Source organism: Fukomys damarensis, unplaced genomic scaffold (assembly GCF_012274545.1).
Source record: "Fukomys damarensis isolate Sample0158 unplaced genomic scaffold, DMR_v1.0_HiC HiC_scaffold_37, whole genome shotgun sequence".
Lineage (NCBI taxonomy): Eukaryota > Metazoa > Chordata > Mammalia > Rodentia > Bathyergidae > Fukomys > Fukomys damarensis.
In genome coordinates, this window is record NW_022900949.1 from 36449987 (window position 1) to 36477140 (window position 27154).

At 39.9% G+C, this 27154-nt stretch overlaps 1 protein-coding gene across 2 annotated transcripts in view; it reads left to right on the top strand.

The window, feature by feature from the left end:
- Arhgap24 (Rho GTPase activating protein 24) overlaps positions 1 to 27154 on the top strand; it is a 629612-nt gene that overhangs the window by 261773 nt on the left and 340685 nt on the right. The gene's annotated exons all lie outside the window — the stretch shown is intronic.

A 27154-nucleotide genomic window follows, 5' to 3' on the forward strand; every position in this document is an offset into this window, starting at 1 on the left:
ATCACACCCCCAAATACAAAGACCTGATTCAAAAATGGGCTTCTGAAATGAACAGACATTTCCTAGACAAACAAGTAAAAGCAGCAGATAAATATATAAAAAAGATGTGCAACATCACTGATCATTCAAGAGATGCAGATGAAAACAACACTGAGAAATTCCCCCTTACCCCAGAAAAAAGGCTGCTATCAAGAAATCAGTAACAAACGTTGGCAGGGTTGTGGGGAGAAAGGAACCCTTCTCCATTGTTGGTGGGAGTGCAGACTGCTGCAACCACTATGGAAATCAATATAGAGATTCCTCAAAGAACTAGGATTAAAGGACCCATTTGACCCAGCTATCCCTCTGCTGGGTATCTTTCCAAAAGAATTAAAAGAGTCATACCATAATTATATATGCACACCCATATTTATAGCAGCACAATTCTATTTAGTACCTCTGTTTAATAGTTGCCAGTGGAATTGCCATCCCTAAAATATCTCCAGGTATTGCGTAGGGTCCACTATGGTGAAGGGATAGCGTCCAAATCACACCCAGTTGAGAATTGTATTCGTAAATTATGTCAGACACTAAAAGGAATTGTCCTGAGCCATTTATCTTCAATATCAATTAACTCATACTTTATTTCAATAATCTTATATAATTTCCACCAATTTCCCCCAGGCAGCAGTTTTATATCTTCAGAAGGACATGCTAAAATTACTTTCTTAAAAGTTACTTCTTAGGGTTGTTAATGTGTAGGGACCTCATTGGAAGGTTTCTGCCAAACAAAACTGGATAGCCTACGAGGCTAACTTCTTCCCTTGGGTATTCAACCAGAAGAATTTTGTGCTATTAAGAATTCCTTGCCTCTGTTCTGAGAGTTGGTTGATTTAGATCCGTTCCTATTATATTTAGGATAGAAAGCCCTGGAGTGGCATTCAGTGAGTATTTGTTGAATATGTGAAATGGGTGAAGGAGTAGGCTCACTCACAGGTACATCTGTTGTGAGACAGTTGCTCTCCAGTGCTTTCATAACATGGATCTGCTCCTTAAACAAATTTTAGAAGAATGAAGTGTTGTCTATTTCCCCAAGTCTGTGAAATGATGAACATTTCCAGGCTACTTTTCATTTTCATCAAAAAGGGGGTTGGGGCTGGGCAACTAGTGAGTCTATGAATGAGAATCATGGCAATGAGTGAGCATCGCGATAAAATGATCATTGCTACCTTGTTAGCCAATATTTTTCAATGTAGATATTTGTTCTTGGCTGTTTCTTCTTTATATTTAGTATTCACAGGAATACGCCTCCTCTTCCTTTAGTTTTTCCACAGCACATCACTTTGCAGGACTGAGGAATGCAATGCATTGGTTCTTGATGCACTAGGCCTCTAATATCCGTGTTTTTTTATTTGTTTTTTTAGGGAAAATGAGGCTGGGATTCATTTCTGCACTGAAATTTTTCAATTATAATCCAAATAATACTTAGAAAATATAATATTGATATATTTAATCCTTACCGTACCAATTGCTCCTTAGTCCCCTAAATCATTTGTAAACATAGTAGAAGTAGAAATCAGGTCTCACACTTTTAGGTATACCCTATTTTGAGATTCCTAGGAACTCACCAGGGATGACTAGGAAAATTCTGATTCTCTTTCTGTTGTTATTTTGTTTTGCTTTTGGTACTGGAGATTGAACTGGGGACCTTGCACTTTTGAGACAGGCAGCGGCACCACTGAGCCAAATCCCCAGTCCCTAAGAAGGACACTGGGGTGTGCCGGTAGGCACTCCTGATTCTTTTTCTGAATAGTACTAGTTTACGTATTTAATTATGTAAGGATTCCTTGAAGCACAGTATAAACCTGAGAGAGAGAGTGGTCACTGAGCACATTTTGTTCAAAGAAATAATTAATATGTAAGTGAATGTTAGAATTGTTTGTTTAATGTACAATTAACCATTTTCCATAATCAATGTCATATAGGGTATTAACACTTGCTCTTAAGCAGTTTGTATTACTTAGTAAAGTTTTCAAAGAATGCATTACATGGGTCAGATGGTTTATATTGCTTTCTGTGTAAGAAATTCTGTCTTTTCTTCTTACAGTGTATGAGTTCAGCATTTTTAGGGACTTCATCTATCAACTTTTGGAGCAGGGCCTATGAGTCTAGCATACTCTAGAGTGTCCAGAATATAAGAAAGAAATACGAATTGAAAATTGAACAAAATATATGCATACAAAATTGTGAAGGAAGGCGTGACAGCTGCTGCAATAAGTCGATGGTATAGTTTGTTCACAGCTCTGCCCCAAACTCTTACAATAACAACTAGCATACAGGAAACTCTCGAGGAATATTTGTTTAGTGAAAAAAAAAAATAAAGGAACAGTGTCTTAGGGGTGTTCTCACTGCTGAAACGCAATACCCAACACCCACAAGTTAAAGGAAGAGACATTTATTTCAGCTCACAGTTTGTAGAGATTTCAGTCCGTGATCTGCTGGCTCCGAGGCAGACTGGCATGGCAGAAAGACATAGGAGGGTAGAAAGAGCTCATGGCAGCGCAGGAAGGAAGTAGAGAGAGGTTTCAAGGGAGGATATCTCCTTCCAGGATGGTGATGGCAGACCTATGGCACGTAAGTTATGTTTTTTTTCCCCCTAAAACAAAAGATGTTAAGGTAGAGTTTTTTTCCTAAACTAAAATCTCCGTATTTGGGTTTAATTATAGTGATGGTACTTTGCGATAAATAAGTAGGCTCTGGGTTTCAGTTTGGCCCTCGGTCTCTGAAACATTTGCAATCACTGTTTCAGGCCACACCCATGGTGACTCACCTCCTTCCACCAGTCCACTTCCCAACATCGCCCCCAGCTGTGAAGCCATCAGCGGACTGATCCAGTATCACACACCCATGATCCAGTCACTCCCAGAAGCCTCACCTAGGAGCACATGAGGCTTTGGGGGACTCTAGATGTAAACATAGCAGTCAGTGCAGAGTTCTGTGAGTGCTCTAAGCACAGGACTTCATGGATGAGTGTGCTGGGCTGATGCGTACAGTTCTCCTCATAAATGACTTTCCGGGACTAACATTGATTTTCTGCTTCACCAAGCATTTTTTGTGCATGTAATATTATTTATTTTAAAATTTTAAATAAGTAATATGTGCTTTAATGTGTAAATAATCAGGTATAGCCATAGTTGAATGCATAAAGTGTGTGTTCTATACATAGTACGTGGTCCTATGTATACCATCATCCTGAAAGTGATATGATATTGTAGATGTGCATTGGCAGAGGAAGGTAAATATAGATCACAAATTTGTTGTAATTGTACAACAATACAGGAAGATTGTTATGGTGACTGAAATCCCAATGAGCTGTTTTGTTGTTCATGGTAGTTTCAAAAAGGTAAACAACAGCATAGTAACTTTCTAAACCAAAGAAAATTTAGCTTGTATCAACTATGCAAATCCATTGTGTTGTTTGGTTGATCATGAAAGGAAATAGAACCACCTCCGATATTTTATTTCTGATCTTGAAACCTATCTGTGTTTTATTAAGTCCATAATATTGGTTTCTTGGCAATCATGGCCTTTAATATAAAATAACAACTGCTGACCTATTATTGTATTTTTGTAAAGCATTCACTCATGGTTTATTTTTGTTCCCAGATCAGTTCCATGAAATTGGTTTTTATTTCCTCCCACTAACAAACAAAAACAAAGATAAGTAAACAAAATTGTAAAAGATCACTTTCACCATTAAATGCCCTGGTCATGGGACTTATTCAGGATTTTTATCTCATGCCATGTCAATGGCTGGTTTCCATGGTGGTTTTTGTATTTAGTATCCATTAGCTATGGAATCCAAGTACTGCAGACCCAGTAACATAGTCCATATAGCCAAACTGAAGGTCAGATAAAACTCATGATAATGCAAAGTGACGGCATACTACACAAAGCTGTGTTGTCCATCAAGCTATAGCAGCAAACGCAGTTGTGTGCTGTGGTCATGAGAGAGTGGATGCCATTGCTCTCAGAAATTATATTTAAAGTCAGAATGTGAAATAAACTGGTCTTTAAATACAGAAGTATGTGGTGGGGCCGTTTTGTCTTTTTGTGAGTGGTAATGCTTCACTCAGAGTCCTGAGGGGCAAACAGGTTTACCCCGGAAGGTCCAGTGATGAGAAACTGAGGAGTGAATCCCTTATCGGGACAGAGAGCGGCAGTATGTGATGCTGCAGGAGTGAGAGCTGTGGATGGCAAGTGCAGAGCAGCAGAGACACAAGCCATTCATATTCAGGAGAGCGTAATTAATTTCTGAGTATTATTACTGTAGCAACGTCTATTTGGTTATCTGCAGAGATGGAGAGTAAACTTGTTATTATTAAATCATTATTCTTTGTCTACTCTCTGACCCTATAGAATTTAGCCTGACAGTGTAAGATAGAATGAAATTTTATACCTGCTATGAGAATTTTCATGATCTTAAAAAAGGACATGCAAGAGCCGTTATCATGTCCTGGACATTTAAACTTCAGTTGCCACCTGACAGTGCTTATTCCTGTCAACTTGGCGCTATCTGGTGCATTCTACTACTCTGTGATCTTGCTATGGGAACTGTGCTGTGACCACACTAATTCCACACTACTAGGCAGCCTCCACGGACCCTGGTATATGCTGCTGTTTTGACCCTGTCCACTGCTGTCTGTCAGTGATGGAAAGCTCCTGTGCTCCTGAGCTCTTTCTGCTCACTGACCAGCGGCAGCTTCCAAGAGGCACAAGCCTATTCTGCTGATTTGGGAGAAGAAACCTCTCTGCTAAGACCATGGGGGTGAACTGGGCACAAAGTCACCTTCAGAGATAGGCTGCATGTTTGGCTTTCAACATAGGAGTTATAGAGAATGAATGTCTCAGAGACACTCAGGGAAATGTAAGGGCGGTGCTTAGTGGAGAGCTTAACAAGATGGACTCCCAGTGTTGAACCTCAGTGAATGGTTCCCATGATTCCAACACCTGCACATAGACTTTGGAGGGCAGGTTTACCTTTTATATTGTTAACTGTACACATAAAGTCTTAAAGCTAGGCAAGCATATGTCAGTGAAATGTATCCAATATTTCTCCGAGAGTTTCCTTTCATTATTTTTACTTTTGACCTTAAATTTCTGTTATTCCACCAGTCAAGTTACACTGCCCTCATAATTTATTTTATTTCATATGCAGTCAGAAACTGAAGTCTGAATAAAAATCTCTACAGTGAATGTTCTTGTGATCTTCACCTTTGAGAGTATAGTTTTCAGTGTTTAATTAGTTTTATATACTGAGGAACTGTACCTGATTTATAACATAGATTAAGTTGCCTTCACAACTTAGAATGTAACTGTAGATTTTAGGATACTGTTTATGTAATTTGAAATACATCTCTGAGCCTCTGTCTCAAGTGTCAAATTAAAAAAAAGATATCATTAGTAGACTATGTATTGTTGTGGATGTAATTTTAAACACCATAGTAAATATTAAATCGGTACACATTCAAATGCAACAAGGCCCCTAAACAAACTATAAGACATTATCATCACCAGTACCTTAAAAGTCCTACAAAGCTTTTAACTAAACAAGTAGCCTGTGTGGTAAATTTTCTTCTAGGAGTTGGGTTTCAGGAACATTGTTTAAGATACTTTTTTTCACCAGTACAGCATTGAGCTTGGAAGAACCTATGCATGAGACTCAGAAATTAAGGGGTGTGAAATGTGTGAGTCTTGAATGAAGGGACGAATGAGTGCAGTGATCTTTGTAGATGGAGATGGTTTAGGGAGGTTTGTAGATAACAATGGAATGGAGGTTTCAGCAGAAGAGACATCTGCATCTCTGTCTGCCTGTCTATCTATCTATCTATCATCTGTCATTAGGTAAATGAAAAAGCATTGGCAGTACAGAAAGGTGCACTTTGGATGATGACAAACACATCAGGAAAAGGGGAAGTAAAACCTACCTAATGCCTTCTATTGTTTTGGCACTGGGAATACTCAGTAGAGTACGTCATACGAAAATGAGCAAGTTTGGTTTCACTAACTGGGGTGTCGTCAATACTGTCATAAGATTGCAGGAAGAAGCCAGGGATGGCTGTGTTGGGATTCTCACACAGGTCTAGCTGCGAGTCACCAAGGTCTGACTTCTGACCCCCTTTTCTCACAGAAGGAATGTGTTTGGGAATGACTTAAGGAGTCCATGTGGTGACGGGTTTGCTTGGTTACAGGAGAGGCTGTTGGCTGGTTGGTTGGCAGAGAAGGCAGTTGGGAAATATTAAAGGAAAAAGAGTATGTGTGGATTAAAAGAGGGGTGGTGACAAATTAGTGAAGATTCTTAGAATCCAGGGTGACCTGAGAGAGATAGTGCACCCCCCCTCACACACACTGCCCTAATTCCTCCCTGTTCATGAGCTTACTTACACAAAGTGTCTAACTGCCCATTTCCGACATATGTCACACCAGCAAGATCGTTCTTTATGCTGCTGTAACTCATCAAAGCCACTGGCTGTGGTCTCAGAGAAGTAAGTGAAAGTGACTGAAACAGGTGTGTTTTCTCTGCAACAGAAAACTCACCTAGCAAAGATCTTCTGGGTTTCTGCTGACCATATGTATGACAAGGTGAACAGCTGTCCTGAAGCTGTAAGTTTAACCAGGTGGGCCTCAATGTTTCCCAAGACAAAGAGCTAAATGCATGGAGCATGTGCAGTCCGACTCAGACTCCAAATACATTATTTCTATGAGTAAAATGGCACAAATTAAGATACCAACAGATTTTTCCACTGCTGCTTAGAGGCACACAGGCAGGTTATTCATTTTTTGCACCCTTTAATAGATGCTAACCATAAATTACACCTTTTATGCTGAAGGAAAGGAAGGAAAAAAGGAGCTAAGACAACAAAGGTCATTGTATTTGAAATTATTCCTTGCTATTCCAAGCAAGACATAAATTATCCTTCTATATTAAACGTACACATTCAATTCAGTAAATGCAACATTATGCATTGAAATGTGGGAATCAAGCATAGGTAGTATGTTAGTAAGTGCCTTACTTACTTTCTGATTGCTGGGACAATATAGTTGACACCCACAAGTTAAAGGAGAGGTTTGTTTTGTTCAGTTGTGGGGACTTCAGTCCAGCGTCAGCTTGCTCTAAGGCAGGGTGGCCTGGTAAGAGGCCCGGCAGAGGAGAAACAGCTCACAGCATGGCAGACAGGAACAGAGTGCTTCAATCCACGCGCACGGTGACCTAACTCTCCCCACCAGACTTTCCCTCTCCGCATCGCACCCGACTATAAGCTCATTGGTGGACCAATCCGATATCATACACCCATGATTCAGTCACTCTCTAAAGCCCCACCTATGAGTTCACAGGCTTTAGGGGCCATTTAGATATAAATGATGAGAATCAGCTTTCTGTCACAGTGATGAAATACCTGAGAACATTAACCCGAAGGAGAAAGTTGCCTTGGCTCCTGGTTTCTGAGGTTTCAGTCTATGGTCAGCTTCTGTGGTGAGGGCAATCATTGCGGTGGGAGCTTGTGGAGAGCAAAGCTGGTCATGTTATAGCTAACAGCAGAGAGGGATGGAGGGAGGGAGGGAGAGAGGAAGGGAGGTTAAGGTTGAACTTACCCAAAGCTTCTACAGCAGTTTTATTGTGTGGATGTTTATGAAAATATCTCCTTCTCCTTCACAGTTTTAAACCTGAAATTTCTAAGTTATCATTCATCTATTTCACTACCTGTTTCCTTCGAGAAGTGAACTTGATGGTCCATATTCACCACCCCCAGTGTTTAGTTTTCCCTCCTTTCAATTTTTTTGGGGGGGGTTACTGGGGATTGAACTCTGGTCCTTGCCCTTGCAAGGCAGGCACCAGAACCACTAAGCTAAATCCCTATTCCCCCTCCATTCAATTTTAATCACTCTGAAATGTTCCGCTTCACCCCACTAATCCACCTCCACCTCAAAGATGCTGTGGTTTCCCCTCGGTGGCAGGCGGCACACTCTGTACATCACACACCCTAGCATCACAGCCCTGGCCCAAACCCTGTCCACATGGGGAGTCCTTCACCATCCCTTCCTTGCACACCCTGCTGCTTTCTGAATGCTGAGCACAGGGAGACTCTATCTTAGTCTGGCGATTGCCTGCCTGTGTCTCTTGTGGCCTTGTGACAGGTGTGCCAGGGCTTAATCGACACCTCTAGTGTTCAGCGACACTCATGGTCCCCTTTGTTCAACAAAATTGACACAGGTGTTCTCTGACCGCCCCTCCTCTGTCACGCAGTGTTGCCATTGAAATGGTTTGACCACAGCCCTTCCTGCCTTACACCAAGAAAGGACATAGTAATTACTCTCATTCAGCCTAGGATGTACTCCGGTGACAAGACTGCAAAAAGAGCCACATTTACAAATACAAAATCCTGTTTGTGGGAAGTGCCACAGAAGAGCGGTGCATGATGACTTGAGCACAAAAAACTTCTCCAGGGAAGTCAGCAATATTCCCCGAGGAAAGTAGTGCTTCAGTTTTGCTTTGCTTTGTTAATTGGGTTACCATTTCCAGATGACTTGTGCCCTGGTTAGGGATGTAATTGCCTTCTGCTGGTGGCCAAGGTGCTCAAGAGTCTTACCTGGAGAAGAGGGGATCACATTATTTCCATTCCTAGTACAGGGCATAAGGATACATCGGATGATTATTGCTTACCACCCTCAATGAGAATTAGGACGTGTATGCATATCCAGTATAGACAGTGTGAGCTATTGATGGGCACTTTTTCTCTAGGTTGGATATAAATACTAATTGAAGGACACCACTTCTATCTTTTTTATTGCTTATCTTGAACAGGCCCTCATATTTTGTTTTTAATTCCATTCCAAAAATATTATATACTTTTTATTACTCATATAAACTCTAATAAATACATATACCTAATTACGATAAATGAATTAACTGCTAACAAGAAGATGTAGAATGTTTTGATCAGGAAGGAAATTTAGCATTCAGATGCCAACATTATAGTTCTTTTACCCAGTAAGTACAGTTGTCCCTAGGCACCCTCCTCAGATTCCAAAATCCATGAATGCTGAAGTTTTTCATATAAAATGGGGCAGTATCTGCAGCCACTCATATTCATATACTTTATCTGTATAATATCTAAAATAGCTAACATAGTGCAAATGTTATGCACATAGTTTTTAAGGCTTTTTTTTTTTCTGGCACTGAAGATCAAACTCAGGGCCTTGCACTTGTGAGGCAGGCAAAATGCCACTGAGCTAAATCTCCAGCCCCTTTAATGCTTTTTTTTTTTGTTTATTATATAATGACAAAACAAATTTGGTCATATTCCATGAAGAGGGAATTTTTTACAAATATTTTCAGTCCAAAGTTAGATGTACCTGGGCATGAAGAACCTGCAGATACAGAAGCCCTACTGTGATGCATTTATTTTAAAAAATCAGTATTTTTTATATAAGGTGCATTTTATAAAATTTATAGATCTTAAAGAAAGCTGATAAAAAGCAAAAAAGAATTGCCTTTTGATAAAACTGCTAATGTTAAATCACCATTATATAATTTAGGTTATTTGAAGTTATTTAATTTAAAAAATGCAAACAGTCGTACCTACATGCACGTGAATGGTTCTAAATATGTGGTAATAAAAATATCTTACCATTTTAGGTGATAGGTAATTTTATGCAATTCTTTATTAAAAATCAATATCCAACACCACAAGAATGTGTTGCAGTTCCACAATGGGCAATACAGGAAACCCTCATATTCCAAACAACTTTTGTGAGAAAGATCTTCATTTTTTTCACTAATTTTCTCAAAAAAAAAAATTAATCCAGAGACGGGAAATCATCAGTACTGAACACTACACCATGTTAGATGCTCTGCATCCTGCGCCTTTTTTTTTTTTCAGTCTCCTGATCACTCATGGCTGCATCAGTGGACAAGCATGTGTGGTGCATGTTTTTATATTCACCTGTGGGCTGTGCAGGCACGGATTGTGAGACCTGGTCCTTGATTTTTGAGAAGTTCTCCTGCTGATTGGTGAGCTAAGACCTCGGTCTAAGGCACAATTATAGAAAAACATCAATTATTGATGTAAGGTCTCTCTTCTCTTGCTCAGCCATTTATGCTGCAGCATTTTTTTTCTTTTCTCTTTCGATTATTGACTGGTTGTGGGGAGAAGCTTTCTATTTTCAGCACTAGATATATAGTTCTTTCATGTGAAAGAATGTGAGCAAAAAACAATTCAACCATAGCTAAGAGAGATGTGTAGGGGAAAATAATGTTCTTTTGAGTAAATTTTGAATGCATTCTCTAGGGCAAGATATTAGGTTCTGATGTCTATAAAATTCATTGCTTGCTTGGGTTTTTAACACCCTTCTTTTGCCTGTGTTTAACTGTTGGCATCTCCAACTGCAGAAACTTTCTCAGGGCTTGTAGTTAACTCTTGGCATCAGTAAGTAGATTTTACTAAAATGTGCAATACTGTTTGTCCATTAGTAGATAGTGTATCACTAAAGGAAAATATTTTAATTATGAATATTTTATTCCTAAAGACTGAATTACATTTTAGAAATTGGGAAACTTATAAATAGGCATTCAAAGGTGTTCAGAGAAAGCCCAGCTTGGTGTGAATGAGTTGCTAAAAAAACTTCCAACTTACATTTGTACATATTTTAGTGGCAGACTCTCCCACCTGCAATTTTGATGAAAGATGCTTCTTTAAAGGTACAATTGTGTTTCTCATGCTTGAAAGATGATTTGAAATTTTAGGGGAGAGGTATACCCAAGAAATAAATTTAGCAGTCTAAGCAAAAACCAGTTACCTATGGCGCCTCAGGAGAAAAGAGTTTTTCTGTAGTAGTTACTGATCATCCCATTGGGGTGGGGGGACACCAAGTCACGTTCTTCTAGAGTTCCCTTTCTAGGACTTTGAGGAATAAACTGAGCTAGGAAGCACACAATTTAAATATTTATTGAAAAATATTGTAATCAAGGCTCAACAAACAAACTATAAAATTGTTATCTCTTTCCTATAAATAAACCTGTCTATAAAAGGCAATTAGAGGAACAATGAGTTTTGAATGCACTGTAGTTCTATGTTGTTTGCTCTTATGTTACTGTTTTGGCTTTATAATATGTTAGATCAGATGATGTTGCCATTTATTCAGGTCAAAATCTATTAGATGTCAGCATTTGGGATGACCTAATCAGGATACTATTTGCAGGAAACAGTTATTCCTGTGGTATGAGATGGCTTCTAATTGTTGCTAAGACAGGGGATGGTCAAAAAGGCCCTATTCACTGAACTCTGTCTCCTCTGTTGGCACAGTTTTGTCTTGATGCACTGCATTGACTTGCAGTTGAATTAGTGGCCTAAAATATTTGGAACTCTGTGATCAAGATTCATTAAGTTTAATAATCCTACCAAAATACAGTAATCTTTGCTGAACTCCCAGAAACCTGTTGGGGTTCTGTGATTTTATATTTGAAGATATAGCTACTGTAACTTAGAGACTTGTGAGACCATGGTACTAGTACTGAAATGTAGGTGCCAATTTAGGTTACTGGAAATATTCAGTTACACAAGTGACATTTTGTATGGTTTGTCAATAGTTTCTGGGCTTATAATGGAGAGTTGGTTTCACTATACAGTGAGAAAGGACCATCATACGTAATGGCACTTTGATGTACTTTACATTTTTAATGACTTTTTGCTTTTAATGGATCTTGCCAAGATTTCTGCTTCTATGTTTCCAATATTGTTGCTAATGAAAGTTTAGCCCATGCAATCACTGAATTTGTGGACAAGTATGGGCATAGTAAATGATAACTATATCATAGGATATGAGAGTTTACTTATAAAACGAGAAAATATCTGTTCCTGGATGTAGAACTTGCCACAGGATCTGAATGAAAAATACTTAGTTTGTCTATGCATCAAAGCAATAAACACAGAGTATTTTTGTTAGGAATGAAGATAAAATAGTTTTCTGTATAGCCCATTTAACAAATGTGATAATTGTTTTCCTTCTTTCTGAGTTTTCATTAGAAACATAGCAGATAACATAATAAATGTAAGAATAAGATAGCTTTCAGCTTGCAGTTTAACTGTGCTAACCTGACATACCTCTTCACAGCTTAATTTAGATCTATGTTCCTAACTTTTAGAAACCTTGTAAAGTGTTTTTTTAACAACCCATAAGTTATACAATACACTAGAGAAATCATACTAAAGTATTAGAAGAAAGTATTTGAAACTCTTTTATTATCTCTAACCGAGCTTGTAAACTTGGCTAAAGCCTTCTCTAGTCTGTTGCCTCCCAAAAGATATCAGATAGTTTCACTAAATTTAAATTGGTTAGATGAAAAGAAAATAGGAAACAAGGCTTTGCCACCTTTGAACTGGACATATATTTTTCTTTTTGCTATTTTAGGTTGTGATGATTCAAAAGCATTGTGTTTCTAAGTGAGTTAATTAGGTTTGTGATATGGAAAACAAAATCTTTTCAAATATCCTCATTATTACAATATAAACTTTTCAGTTTTAAAACAATTCATCAGATTATTACAGTTAATGTGCATAGAATTTCTTTTAAAAATACAGACTTATTATCACTTCTTGATACCTATCTATTGACATTTATAAATGAACCAAGAAAACATTTTTTAAGAGCAATGGCCTTTCAAATCAACATAGAACAAGAGAAAATACTCAGAGGGCCATTTTAAACACTATTGATAATTCAATGTAATCAGTCTTTGTGGAACACATACTAAAAAGTATTTAGCAGGCTATTTCTTCTCAGTAATCAGCAAAATTGTAGAATGGGACAGAGCCCTGCTCTAGGTGACAGTGTAGAAGTTGTGCTCAGCATATTTGACTTCTCCTCTTGCTGTGCTGATAATTATTATAGCTGTAGAAAGACCAGGACAGGGCAACAGGAGAAGGATCTCTGCTGGTGTGATTGAGGGGCTAATTTGGAAGACTGTCAACATGATGCTCGCTGGGGAAGTGTTGAGTGATAAGCGGGAAAGGTAGTTTGGACTAGGTTAAGTCATCTGGAAATGAAACTACGATGCACTGTGTTGTTGGGCTACACAGAATATGTGTTTGAGAACATCAGCCCAACAGCAATGCTGAGAGAAGTCAGACCTTAGAAACTGGGGAACAGAGTGAAGTCGTGCTTCAGTTGTGAGGACAGAGGTGACAGAGAGAGACGCACATAGCTGGGCAGGACAGATGGGGCGGGGAGGACAGAATAAAGCAATGTTTAGGCTGTTGGAGCAGGAAGAATATCACTGGCGGTGGACACAGCTGGGAAACTGGATGGGGTACAGGATCTGGGTTGTTTAGCATTTTGTGAATGTTCAAACTACCAATGACTGATTTTCATGATATTATAAGATTCTTGATGGCTTCTGAATCTCAAAGGAAGTCTGAATTGTATTTAGTATAGTTCTGATGGTGTGATTAATTTTCTGATTGAAAATTGGGTGATTATGTTACGTGGAGCCTTTCTCCACTTCACAACTGATCTGAGTTTGTTTTACATTGCATGACCAAGTTGGAAAGAAGAATTTTTCTAAGGTTGTAATTTAAGTTGTGCTAAATCTTGAATTGATATCACTGGGGCTCAAACCTAGGGCCTTTGCACTGAGCTACATCCCTAGCCCTTTAAAAACGATTTTTTTTTCAGATGGGGTCTCAATAACTTGCCTAGGTGGGTCTCAAACTTGTGATCATCCTGCCTGAGCCTCCCAAAGTGCTGGGATTACAGATGTTCACCACTTTGTAAATTATTGAATCTTATAGCAGCTCTCTGTCCTTTAAAAGCACTCTTGCTAAACTTCATTTTTCATCTCATCTTTGCTCAGTCCAGGGGAGCTGAGCTTGGGGTTTGCATGAGCAATTTCCTAGCATCCAGGGAGGTATAACTAAGACACACAGGTGACTGCAGCTATTGGCACCTGGAGTCAGTGAACCTGTGTTAGTCAGGCTTTAATGAAACTTTTAGGACTTAAATCTTTGTGCTTTTCCGACTAAATGATGCTTTTTAGCTTTTTGATTTTAAGTAAAAAAAGGGATTGGTTACTTTCCATACTAAATTTCTCTACATGACATACACACATAAGCTTCATTTTTTTTTTCCTTGCCATGCCTGAGAATACCCAGTCTGCTGCCACCTGGCTGTGTTTTATTTGCTGGTTCCACAGAGGCAGCCTCTGAGCACCTCCACCTGACTGCTTCCGCTGCAGTAGGAAGTGAGGAAAGCGACTGAGGCTGAGCTTCGCTTGGGAGGGTGCTCCAGGGCTCAGAGTTCCAAATGTGAAAACTCCAAGTGTATGTGTGCAAGTGTCAAGATAAGCAGATATAAATGACAGATCCAGAAAATGAGGCATGCTTGTGGACATGGATATGTAAGTATGTGGATCAAAATCTGGTGTCACAGTTTGGTGTAAAGAAGGCATCATTCATGGTACCGAAGCAGCACTAGCAGTGATTGCATCAGTCCACCTTTTCTCATGGGATTCTTGCATGCCTGGGGCAACCCTATAGGAGGGTTTGTTTGCCTGTAGTATTTGAGAGGTGCAAAGCAGTAGTTAGGGGAACGGTGTCTGCAGCTTAGGTTCACACTTCTGGGTATTTTGAAACATTCAGTTATCACCAGTAGGACTGCAGGTACCTTCTGTGCCTGAGTTTCTCCATCTGTAAGGTAGAAATAATAATGGCACGTAATTCACAGAGTTAGTGTGAGAATTAAGTGAGTGTGTACCTGCATACACACATAGGCACACACACACACAAGGATTTGTGGTCATTCCACAGCATTCACAAGGGTTTGTTCAAGGACTCCCCACAAATGCCAAATTCTGTATGTGTTCAAGTTCCCCACATACGGGACACAGTGTCTCTGTTTGTGTTTGTGTGATGTCTTATTCTGTCGGTATAATCCTGACATTATTTATTCAGATGCTGAAATTGTCCTGTATTTATCCAGTAAAAGCCACTTCCTGCCATTCCTCTGCTCTTTGTTGTATTTTCCATCATTCTTGAGAATTTTCTTACTTTCTGACACACACTTTCCCAGCTCATGCTTGCATTAGCCTTAATTCACATGGTCCTGACTCCACTTAGAAGTGGAAGATATTTGGAAGTTAAGCTCTGGACATGAGACACAGTCATTGCTAGTGGTGCCTCAGTTCCATAAGCTCTCAGCAAGAACTAGTAACTATATGTCAATGCACAACATGGTAAGTTAGTGAAACTGGATTTAGCATGAGAATTTATTTGTGCATTTTTCTAAGAGTAAGATCTACAGTAGGACTAAGACTTCAGAACCTCAACTGGGATTGATGTTCCTGAGCACACTCCTTTCTGGGTAGCTCTGTTGTAGAGAGCTTTGTTTCTAGGGCAGGGAGGATAGGTGCTACCTACCTAAATGTGCATCTGTCTGCTGTCTCTATACCATCTTAAGGGAGGATCCACTTCACACTGCTCACATCATACACCTGTCTCCTGGGCCAGTACCTGTTGCTAGGCAGCTCAGGTCCCGAGTGACCACGTCCATTTGTTCAGCAGAGGGACAGTGGTACTGACTGGGGCATAGACCACAAGGAGGCAGGTCACCCAACCATAGTTTATGGACATTTCAAGTGACACAGGTCCACCAAACCACCTATTTTTAAAAATTGTTTTTTTAGTGTGTGAGATGTATTTCCTTTCACTGAACTGCCACTTAAATATATCCAGGTAGAGTAAAGGCAGTTTTCCATTTGGTGGTGTATCTAAAACTGAAGTGTGAGTTAATTACCCTGAAGGATTAAAATGCAGTGGAACCTCAGCTCACAGATTTAATTCTTTCCACAAGCTGGTTGTCAGCTGAATTTGATGAGAACCAGATCAAATTCAATGGCTATGTTCAATGTTGACTTTATGAGGAAATCAAGACATAATAGTGGTTCCTCATCAAACACGACAGTTTAACAGTAAAAATTTTTTAAAATGTGAATAATGCTGAATACAGTGGAATGGCACTTAGATTCCTTCATCCTCTCCCTACCTTCTTTAAATTCTGATGGAGAAGGTGAATTACCTTTACCTCAATATAATGAATCACCAAGAGAGTAACTGTGGTTCAGTGATTAGGACAAGATTTATATAGTTTGGTGCCTAGTAATTTTCTTGGGCTTACAAAGCAGACTTGATGATGTTCAACCTACAGGATTAATTGACAAAGAAGAAGCAGTCCTATTGGAAATCATTAAGTACCTCAGGGCTTTCTTTGAAGGAAGAATCCTAGAAGTTCATTGTAGACAAATGAGTATCGTAGTCAAAGATAGGCACTTGTATTTCCTTTAGAAGTGTGGTCTAATAAAAACCTGGCCCCTTGGAGCAGCTTGAAATGATAATGTCATCGACACTTGATTTTCTTAGGTTGGTTGGACTCTTTGAAGAAAGCTGATATTAAAATAATGTTTCAGGAAAGCTTTTATCTAAGCTTAAAATATAGCCACCTGGGGATGGGGCTGGAGAGGCTCCAGACGTGATAGGAACAAAGATCGCTTTATGAAAGGAAGACCAGCCGGCAGGTGTGTCCCTAAGTGCACCTGCCCAGCTTCCTGTAGCCCATGGCCTCCAGCTTTCTTCTCCCCACTTGCTCCACTGTGTGCAAAGCCTTGCTGCCTTTAGGTTGCATTTGCCCCCTTCCTTTGGGTACCACAGTCCCATTACTTTTCCCACTGAGGTATGGAACCAGCTTTCCAAACAAAAGTTTACTCTGACTGAGAGAGGAAAGGAACATACAAAATCTTCAAACTTTAAGAGTTTAATAAAAGCAAGTTCTTGGCACTATCTCAAACAGTCTATTCACATATTAGATTAACTCCTATTTCTCTTCCCCTGCTGTCAGCTTTTCTTTGTTTCACTGAGGCCATGAGATGCCATGATATTTGCTATCTTCAATCTTTCATAAAATTATTAGGTTTTTTTTTTTCATTGAAAAGGTTGACTTTATCTTCTCCCATATTAAATGGGATGACTTAGGGGGAATGTCTGAGTTTGTACTTGCTATTTAGGAGAAAGTCTTCAATTCTTGGTTTGCTTACGGCCATGAAGTTGTACAGTCTTCCTCTCACCGTGTATGATTAATTGGTTGTGACTGGCTACAGTGCTGTGTTGAGGGGGCATGTGTGGTGAATCAAGGTGATAAATTAATTATTTCTGCCATGACTTTCCATGGATCTGTGGATTCTTCCTGAATCTATTGATAGCAAGGTGTTAGTTGAGACTGATTCTTTTTTTATCAGCAATGAGAATTTGGTTGGTTGCCTTTTCCACTTAGCTTGTAGATAGTGATCCTGTGGTGGGAGATGGTGCTAAGTAGATATTAAAATATTTTCCAACCTGGTAGACTCAAACTTCCTCAAAAGGAAGCAGACTTTCTACAAAGTAACATAACACACACATTAAATATACAACAAAAACCAAAGTAAATACTCCTGAGATATTTTTTTGCAGTTATGGTTTGTCCCATTAAGTCATTTTGATTTCTTACTGAATTAACATGGAAATAGTGAGGCTTCAAATACAAAATGTAGACTGATGTTTTTTATGTTTCCCAAAATATATGTAATTTTCTCATATTGTCTATTTTCTAATGTTTTTGACAATTTAATTTCAAAGGAATCAAGCAATGGGACATTCCATAGCTACATATTTACAAAGTTAATATCGGTAAAGTTTCCACAGATGTGCTCTTATGGTACCTATTTTAAACTCTGCGTCCATAACTATTTTGCTTTATTGCATTTATAACTTTTATTTTATTCTGTTCTCCCTTTTTCCACACTTGTATTCATCATTTTAAAGAGTAATTTTTCTTTATTTTTAATATAAATCATGATCAAGAGTAGCATTGCGTGAAACAAATGATAATGCATTTTGTTGAATAGTTTCTGGAGCGCTAGCTTTAACCACAACATTTGAGTGAGGTTCAGATGGAAGAGTTTGGTGTGATGCCCTTGCTTTGATATCTAATAGCTGCAAGTATTTTAGGATATTTGCACAGTACTCTGGGGATTCTGGAGGCTCTGAAGCCAATTTTAGTAAGCTCCAAAGACTAAATGAAGTATTCATTCATTTATTTGCCATTTATTCAGCAAATCCTTGGGTATTCACCATATGCTAGTTAGTGTGATAGCTTCCAGGGAGCCTATACCCTCTCACACAAGGCATAGAAAAAGGAAAAGCAATTGTGTATGTGGTCCATGTGGGATAAAAGTAATGACTTGTACAATATGGGAACATGTGAGAGAGGAGTTAGACCTGGGAGGAGCCATGGGAGTAGGGAAAGTTTTGTAGAAGACTTGAAGGGGAAATAGAAGCTGATCTCAAGTCCAGGCGGTGGGGGACAGGTATAAAAACCTAAGGCTCTTTCAAGGGATTTTGGTGCTTCCTGACAAGATACAGGCTGCTAGGAATTATATAAATGCTAAAACAGTCTCCACTACATCTTCCCAAAATAGGGAGCTGATTGTCATGGACACCTGACTAATTTGTTTTCCAAAGAGGTGATGTGGTAGAGAGAGCCCAAATACAAACTATTTCACTTCACTGTTTTCTTGAGTTAGTAGTTACTTTCATTTTCTTCGTTATCATCTTCTAAGATCTAATTCTTTCAATCTTTTCTTGTTACTTTTTCCTTGTAGATATATAAATTTCCAAATCCTTACATATATCCAGGCTGTTGTATGAGTCTTTAGCTATGTGATACATTTTTATTGTTTGTTAGAGTTAAGCTTTCTGGTAGTTTTATGCCTAGGAGGTGTTCATGCATCCAACATGCAACGTATGTATCCAGTAGCCACAGTGTGCCACCTCTGCTCTGCGACACTGGGGACTAGGCTGTCAAACTCCAGTGCTCTCATGCCTGAGGGAGACAGGTAAACAAAACACTGAGCAAAAGAAAAGTGAGGTTTTTGTGCACTGGGGAGAAGGTACAATGCTGTGATTGAGTACAGTGCATTGGGCGATGAGGGAGGTGCAACACTAAGTAAGGCCATCTGACAGATCTGCAGCGATAAGGTAACTCATGGATTGAAAGTTGCTTGAATTCCCTTTTTTTTTTTTGTACCAGGGATCAAACTCGGGCCCTTTTGCTTGCTAGGTAGGCGGCAGAACCACTGAGCCAAATCCCCAGCCCTTGGATTGAAAATTGAATGAAGAAGAGTCAGATGTTCAAATGTGTGGGGGCAGCACCCCTGGAAAGATAGGCAAGGATTATCCCAAACCTTCCAGGATTTAGCTCTGGGTATAAATGAATGGTTATTGGAGATTTTAAAGTGTTACAGTAACGTGGCTTGCTTTGCTTTCTAAAAGGAATTTCTGCTCTTATAGAAAGACTATAATTTCACTGTGATAAGAATGGATTAAGGGAATAAATATAGAGCCATGATATTCAAAGGAAGAAATGTGATAGGCCAGGATTTGTAGCATCTCATTCAAAGCAGGTCTCTACATTCTAGAGGAACTGCTGGGCCTGGTGCACTCATCTTGTAAATACTCCTGGGTACCTGTGTGTGTGTGTGTGTGTGTGTGTGTGTGTGTGTGTGTGTGTATGTGTGTGTGTGTGTGTGCGTGCATGATTTCATTCAAGATTGAGCCATATGGCCATACTGCAATAGGGTATTTTCTCCTGTAATCAAATTCCTGAAGCTGGGTCCTTGTAAAGAAAAGAGGTTTATTTAGCTCCCAGTGTTGAAGGCTGAAAGTCCAAGATCAGACAGCCCCATCTGTCAAGCCTCTGACAAGGGCTGCTTGGCAGATGGTGTCACCATGGTGGGAGCACACACAGATGAGTGTTCATGGAAAGTCAGGGTTCTGGAGAGACTTTGGGGTGAGACTTCTACTTTTTATAACAACATGATCTCATGGGAACTAACCAGGGTGTCTGGGGAGCATTGCTTTCTTCCTAGGGTAACACTCCCCATGGGACCTAGTCACTGCCTAGGAAGACCCACCTCTGAAGGCTTCCACCTCCTCCCAGCACCCCACCCTGGGGAGCAGCATTGAGCCTTTGGGGAACACACTCAACCCACACCTAAACCAGAGCACATGTAGTCCAATGTCTGATGAAGGGTTCAACACTGAGGCTTACACTTCTGCGAGGAAACTATTTTTCCTTATTTCTACCCATTCTCTCCACAGCCACCTACGCCTCTGTCTTCTCCTTGCATTCCTCTCCTTTGCCCTTGCACTCCTGTGTGTCACACAGTTTTGTATTTAAATGCACTTCCAAATTCACTGTCCCTGTGCCTGGCTTTTGCAGACTTGAGAGGCTGAGCTTCAGGCTGGCTTGATTGTCCGTGGAGAGTGAGGAGGTACAAGGACAACACAGGCTTTGCCAAATTTGGCAAGAAAGACTGGCACCTAGGTTACTGTTGAACTATTGTTACCTCGAGGGGGATGACAAAAGGAGAGGAGGTGATAAAAGTTGAGTCACCAGCAACTGGGGGTCATCCATGACCAGAGTCCCTAGAGCTTGAGGTGAGGTGAGGAATCCTTTACTAGTAGGGGGCATGCTCAGAGGAAGGGGAGCTGTGGGAAATAGAATAGGACAGGGGGATAAAAGTACACAGCAGACAGGGCTCGATCTGGTGGGGAAGCTCTGGGGCACTGATTTTAACACAGCTAGTTTTTCATGAGACGAACCTGCCTTTTGTACCCCCTTTCCAGCTAGTGGTTGACTAAGGTTGAGGGGCAGGGTGGGCGGGGTTGTCTCCTGGAAGACTCCCCTTTAGCAAAGGCAGTGTTACAGGAAATGAACTAGCAAAGAGTTCTCAGTAGACAACATTCAGACGTTGTGGCTGAGTCTGTACATTAGCAGGTGCCTTATTCTGTGTAGACTGCCATGACAGAATACCATAGGCTGGGTGGCTTAAAGAATTGAAACAAATCTCTCACAGTTCTGAAGGCTGGAAAGTCTATGCTCAAAGTTCTGAGAAAATAGGTTTCATTCGGAATTCTCTTCTCATGCCTTATGGGTATCCACCACCTCACCGTGTGCTCATGTGACAACCCCTTTTGTCCAGGCGCAGAAGGAGACAGATCCAGAGAGACTTCTAATCCCTTCCCACATGGGCACTGACCCTGTCAGACCAGTGCCCCAGTCGCAGGGCCTCACTTACCCCTGATTTCCTCCCCAGAGCCACATCTTCAATTACTCACTTAGGAATTTAGGGATCCAACATATGTAGGGGAAGGGCTTGCAGAATCATGCAGCCCATAACAGCAAGTAAGAGAGTTTCATGGGCACATCGATTTCTGTGCCAGGTTACAAGGAGAACGGGGTGGTCTTGGTGTTGAGAGCAAGGTAGAGCCCCAGATGGAAACCCAGGTGGAGTAAGATGGAGACAGGAGAGACCTGGTAGGGTTTGACATTCACAGCTGAGCTCAAATAGAACTGGGCATTTGAAATCAAGTAGTGGCGACTGACTCACATAACTCACATGGAAAAACAAGTTTAAGTTCTAAATCAGGTGCACAGTTGCTAAAGAAGTGTTCCAGGAAATAATAAAAACCCATAACTTTGCAAGTTGATAGTACTGATAGTATAAACAAGGTTATTTCAGGACCACTGTATGATGGAGCTCTTTTGTGCTTCATCTGAGACTGCCAGATCTGCAGACATATGGTTATATATCTTTCAGGGCCATGACATTACTTTTAAAAATGAAAAAAAGAATATCAACAAGCATTTTTACTTCTTTTGTTCTCTGAGGAGACCCCCTACCACCTACCCACACATACACATCCTAGCGTGCACATGCAGCTACCCACACAAATGCCATCTTCTGTGGTACGGTCTTGTAATGTGAGCCACTCTGTATAAACAGGTGATACATTAGGGTTTAGACTTATAGCCAGTGAACTGTCCTACTACTTGACAAGCCAGTGTGCTCGCAACACCCATAAAACAAAACAGAGCTCTAAAAATAAGACAATAGAGTTCAGGCAAATGTTGGCTTTTTGTAGTTATATACCGTGTACAAGGGAATCACATTTTATAAAGGAGTTTGATTCCACCACCGACACAAAGGCAACCATGGAATGTCATCGAAATCACTCTTGAAAGCCCCATAAATCTCTCATAAATTGTAGTATTTTGCCAATGGTGCTTGCATTTGTTTTCTCCTCCAGCAATAGAATGGATCACTATTTTTTGACTGGACAGCTAAAGTGATTTGTTTGTGTAGCAGTGCATGATGCATGAAACTGTACACACAGAATTCCAGGGTCACGTTTTCACAGCGAGATATGAATCCCACCAAGGCCCAGGAAATGGACCTCAACGGAGGCCGTGCTTGCCTTTCTCCCACGTCCACTAGACTCGGGCAGACAGCTCTTGCTTGAGTGGAGCTAAGGCATCCAGGTGGAACTGTTCATATCTTTTAAGTCACTCTCTCTTTTGCCCTAGTTCCCTTCTTCTATTTTACTGTCCTGTGTTTGCTGAATATGTGTAATTGATTCTATACCACCTACAATATAATTTTAATACATCGCAACTCTGTGGTATCTGACATTCTATTTATATACGTCTTCATTTATGTACTCTTTATTGAAATGAAGTCACAAATCTAAATACCTATGTGTGTACTATTGAACTGAGATCATTCTGTTGTTGGGAGCAAGAATGTCATTCTGATAGCAGCACATAACACTGCTGTGTTCCTGGTTCTTTTGGTTGCAAAATAGAACCATAAGAGCCGATGGAGGAATCAGTTTCCACTGCTGAAAGACCATTCAAGGCTACAAGCCATCAAATGATGTGAGCTTCCCAAGCCATGGTATGATACAGTAAACACCATTAAGGCTTTTTCCTGAGTGATATAGAGATATAAGTTAATTTTTCAACTCTTCTTACTTTACGCTGGAAGGAGCTGTGTATTTACACTCGTATTGTCATTGTTATGTTGTGTTGATTTGGTAAAGACATTGGTAATTCTCTTTTGTAAGCTACTGTCCTACTTTGTTGCCAGGCCCTGACTGTAGGCAAAGTATTTTCCATATGGATATAGTGAAATCATTCTCTGAGAATTTCAGTGAATAAATTCTGCTTTTCTTAGTCATAAATGGTTCCATATATTTACTGACAGAGATGCAAAGTGTACATTTTGGATGTTACACTTGTTTGTGAAGGGTAGGTTTACAGCTGCGGGTTTAGGCAACGGTGTACATTGTGACAGTATGTGTGGGAACACATTTCGTGCTAACTGAAAAGACCCAAAATCTCAAAGTACACAATCTTCTGTAAGGCATCAGTTTTGGTGAAATAGTATCCCCCCAAATGTTCTTTGTAGGCATTCTCTTGTGGCTGTTACATAGCTTCATTCGCTGGTTCTGTATATATTTACTGAGTATCAAGTAAGTATTACAAAAGACACTGGGATAATGTAGTGAGGAAGACTGTGAACTTGTGCTCTTGAAGCTTTCGGGGTTCTGGTGGAGCGATAGACCAAACGACTCCCTCTACACAGCTATAGAAGTAGCCATTTATTTCTTTGAAAGGTTTTATTAGTGCACAGTAATTATTTTCATCGTGGGGAGTTGGTACCTGGCCATAGCACTCCTTCATTCCTTTTCGTCCCCTTCCCCCCCCCTACACTTCCACTCCATCCATCTCTTGGTCCCTTTCTGTTTTGCAAAAGCAACCTCCATGTTTTCTATTATCTTTTATTTTGATTTTTAATCAATTTATTCTTTGGCATTCTCCGATAACAGAAACCATGCACTATTTTAATCTCTGTGTCCAACTTATTTCACTTAACATCGTGGGGCTCAAGGTACATCCATTTGCCTACGAGGAACTAGCAATTTGGGAAAGTGTGAAGAAGGCAGCGTCACAGAGATACTGACAGAATGACAAGGAACTGAACGCCTTCACAGGGTGACCAGTGGAGACCGGAGGAGGTAGAGATTTAGAGAAAAAGAGGTACATGATGCAGAGAGTGGAGGCAAGTTGTTCTAGGCAGAAATCAGCAAGTATCAGGATGCAGTGCCACAGAGGAGCTTGGGTGTTTGCAGAACTGCAGGAGACTGGTGAGGTGTCCATGTGTGTGGGCGTGGGGGAGAGATGGGGAGGAGATAGCATGAGATTACATTAGAGAGGTAAGCAGAGCCAGATGATTCAGAGCCCTGCAGGCCATGGGATGACTCTGGATTTGGAAAAAACTACACTGGGAAGCTAATAACATGCTATTAGGTGAAGAAATTCATTATCTGATTTGAATTTCTAAAAGCTCACTTTGGCCACTGTTGTTGAAAGAATGACATATATGTGATATGCACCCCGATGTTGGTGTTTCTGGTTAAAATGGAAGGAGTGAAATGAGTGGGAAGGCTATGAGAATTGTCTTTTCAAGAGACTTTGGCGGCCTGGACCATAGGGTGACAAGAAAGATAGAACCAACTGGGGCAGACATAAAATATTTTTGGGTCCTCTTATCTTTGATTTGCTGATATTCATGGTGGAAGAGAATGGAGAGTCCAGTTATTACTTTTCTTTTTGCCACTGGACATAATCATGGTGTCATTTACTCAGATCAGATTTAGGGAAGGACCAATCTGAGAGATCATATTCGGCTTTAGACACTTAACCTGTAAACTATTGCAAATTCACTTAATTCATCAAATAGTGATCGAGTTTCACTGTATACCTAACTTGTTCTAAGTGTGGAGATTATCCATTACTACAGTTATGGAACTACAGAGCTGACAGATATTGGCATTTAAAGAGGAAGAATTACACTGAATCATTTGATTTCTCTAGAAATATCACGACTGTAAAAATCATGGCGAATTTTATACAACTTGATTGTATTCATCTAGCAAGAGTTGTATCATTATTTTTCCTTAGGGAGATGATAAATCTATTTTCCTCTCTATTTTAATGAATTGCTACAATTAATGCTATTAAAATACTTCCTGATGTGTTCATGAAAATGTAGAAGCTTAAATAGTTCAGTGAGCAATGCTTTCAATGGCCTCAGCCAGCCTTGTGAACAACTGATAGGAAGAGAATCATAAAACATGTTCTAATGTACACATTTTTCAGTAAGGCATTGATAGCAGACAAAGGGTTCATTGGCCAGGTATACTTCTTTATTATTCATTGTAACTTGCTAATTACCTGGAAGCACTTTAGAAAGTTTCAAAACTTAATAGAAAAGATAAATTTGAGAGGAATGAGAAAAAAGATGCTTTTCTGTAATGTATTCTCTATGTGTGTGTGTGTGTGTGTGTGTGTGTGTACGCACACACACACACACATTGGAATGTTTGTTTTACCATCCTATTTAACTTTATAAGTCCAGATGTTTGGTCAAAGAACAGATAGTGATGAAGTTAATTGTGGAGCTTTGAATAATTTAAATACCATAGGAACAAAAAAAAAAGAGATTATTTAGGGTGGTCTAAATAACCATACTCATTATCTAAATTACATGACCGCATTTATTGTTCACTTAAAGTGGGGTTTACTGGGCTTTTTTTAGACTAGGTCAAGTACAGTGGAAAAAAAGAGATGAAAGTTCCTGTCCGCAGGGCATAGCCGGCTGAGAACCTGGGGCATGCTCCAATCTGCACAGACTTGTGGGCTCACAGGTGAAGAGGGAACGCTCCCTGCATGCACACTGCTGTGTGGGAATGCGCCGTGCAGCAGTTTCAGATGCTTCATAGAAATGGGGCGTTTTAATTTGAAATGAATTTCATAGTTTTAAAAGGATAAAAGTAGATCCTGAATAAGGTAGGTAATACAGTAGTTAAGTGACCTACCTGAAGTTTCAAAGTACTTTAAAGAGATGACATTTAAAGCCAGGATGGAGATAGACTACAGTACAGACTGACGGAGGAGGCAAATCTACCGAGAAGATGGTTGAACTGGTCCAAATAAGAAGTATGTAGATCTGAAGCTCTGCTTCATTGTCACAACTGGAATGGCAAGATTACACTCAAAGAGCTCCAGACCCAAAATGGAAAGTGTCCCCCACAGGCTGCCAATGGACCCTTCATGGAATAAGTAGCTAGGACTGTGAACCCACGACATGGCTGAAAAATTAGTGGTGAAAATGAAGACAAGTCAAAAAGGTGACGTGCCATCTGAAGCTGATCAGAAATAATAAGAGAAGCTCTTCGTGCATAAATATGCCTAAGTAGCACTCTTCTGTATTTCATTAGTTCATCTGTGTTTTATATCCTTATCCAAGATGGGAGCGTGTTTCTCAGTTCCTGAATAAATGTGTAGAAATAAAGATGAGCAAGATTCAGAGAAAGTCTGTGGAATTGGAACATCTCTTAATTCTTAGCAGTAGAGCCCTGGCTCTCCCAGAAAGCCCACCTCCTTTTTCCTGCTGTGGCCATTTCTCTTCTAAACTGTTGATTAACATTATCCCTTTAACCAGCTCTTTCATTTTCTATGCTATGTAGAGACTGTCTGGCTTTGCCCTTCTTTACACATAACCTTAAAATATCCGTCATTATGTCCTGGGCTGGGCACGCCACTCCTTGCTGAAGTCTGAGGGTGGATTTGGGAAAAGGGGAATTCAAATGCCTAAGCAAGTGTTTGTTTGTTTTTTTATTATTATTTTCTCCTAAAATTTTCAGCTGCACTAATTCCTGACCAGCCAAAGAAACTCTCAAGGGGGTACTCGAGAGGAGGGAAGTAGTAACATCTAGAGAAATTTCCACAATGCAAACTGCATGTTTCCCACTGAGGTCTCTTCTAAACTCATTCTTTATGCTTTAACTTGTGTGGTGCCAGTGGATGCTTGTGCTTAGGCAGCCACAGGCCAGTGCACACCAGGCAAATTATGTTTTTGTTGGTTGCTTTGGTTTATTTTCAAAAATTTCTTTTTCATACATTACCTCTATAAATTCCCAATTCTTTAGTTCAACTCAGGATGAAAGAATTCTCATCACTCACTAAAGCTTGGTAATGAAGGCAGAAAAGCACAGCAAGTTCTCTCTGAGTTTCCTCCAGGCATGTTGTTGGCAGGTCTCTAGTTTGCTTCTAGACATTCAGACAAGAGTTGATCAATGTTTTCAGGCTTTCTCTCTTTTTTTTTTTTTTTTTTTTTTTTTTTAAA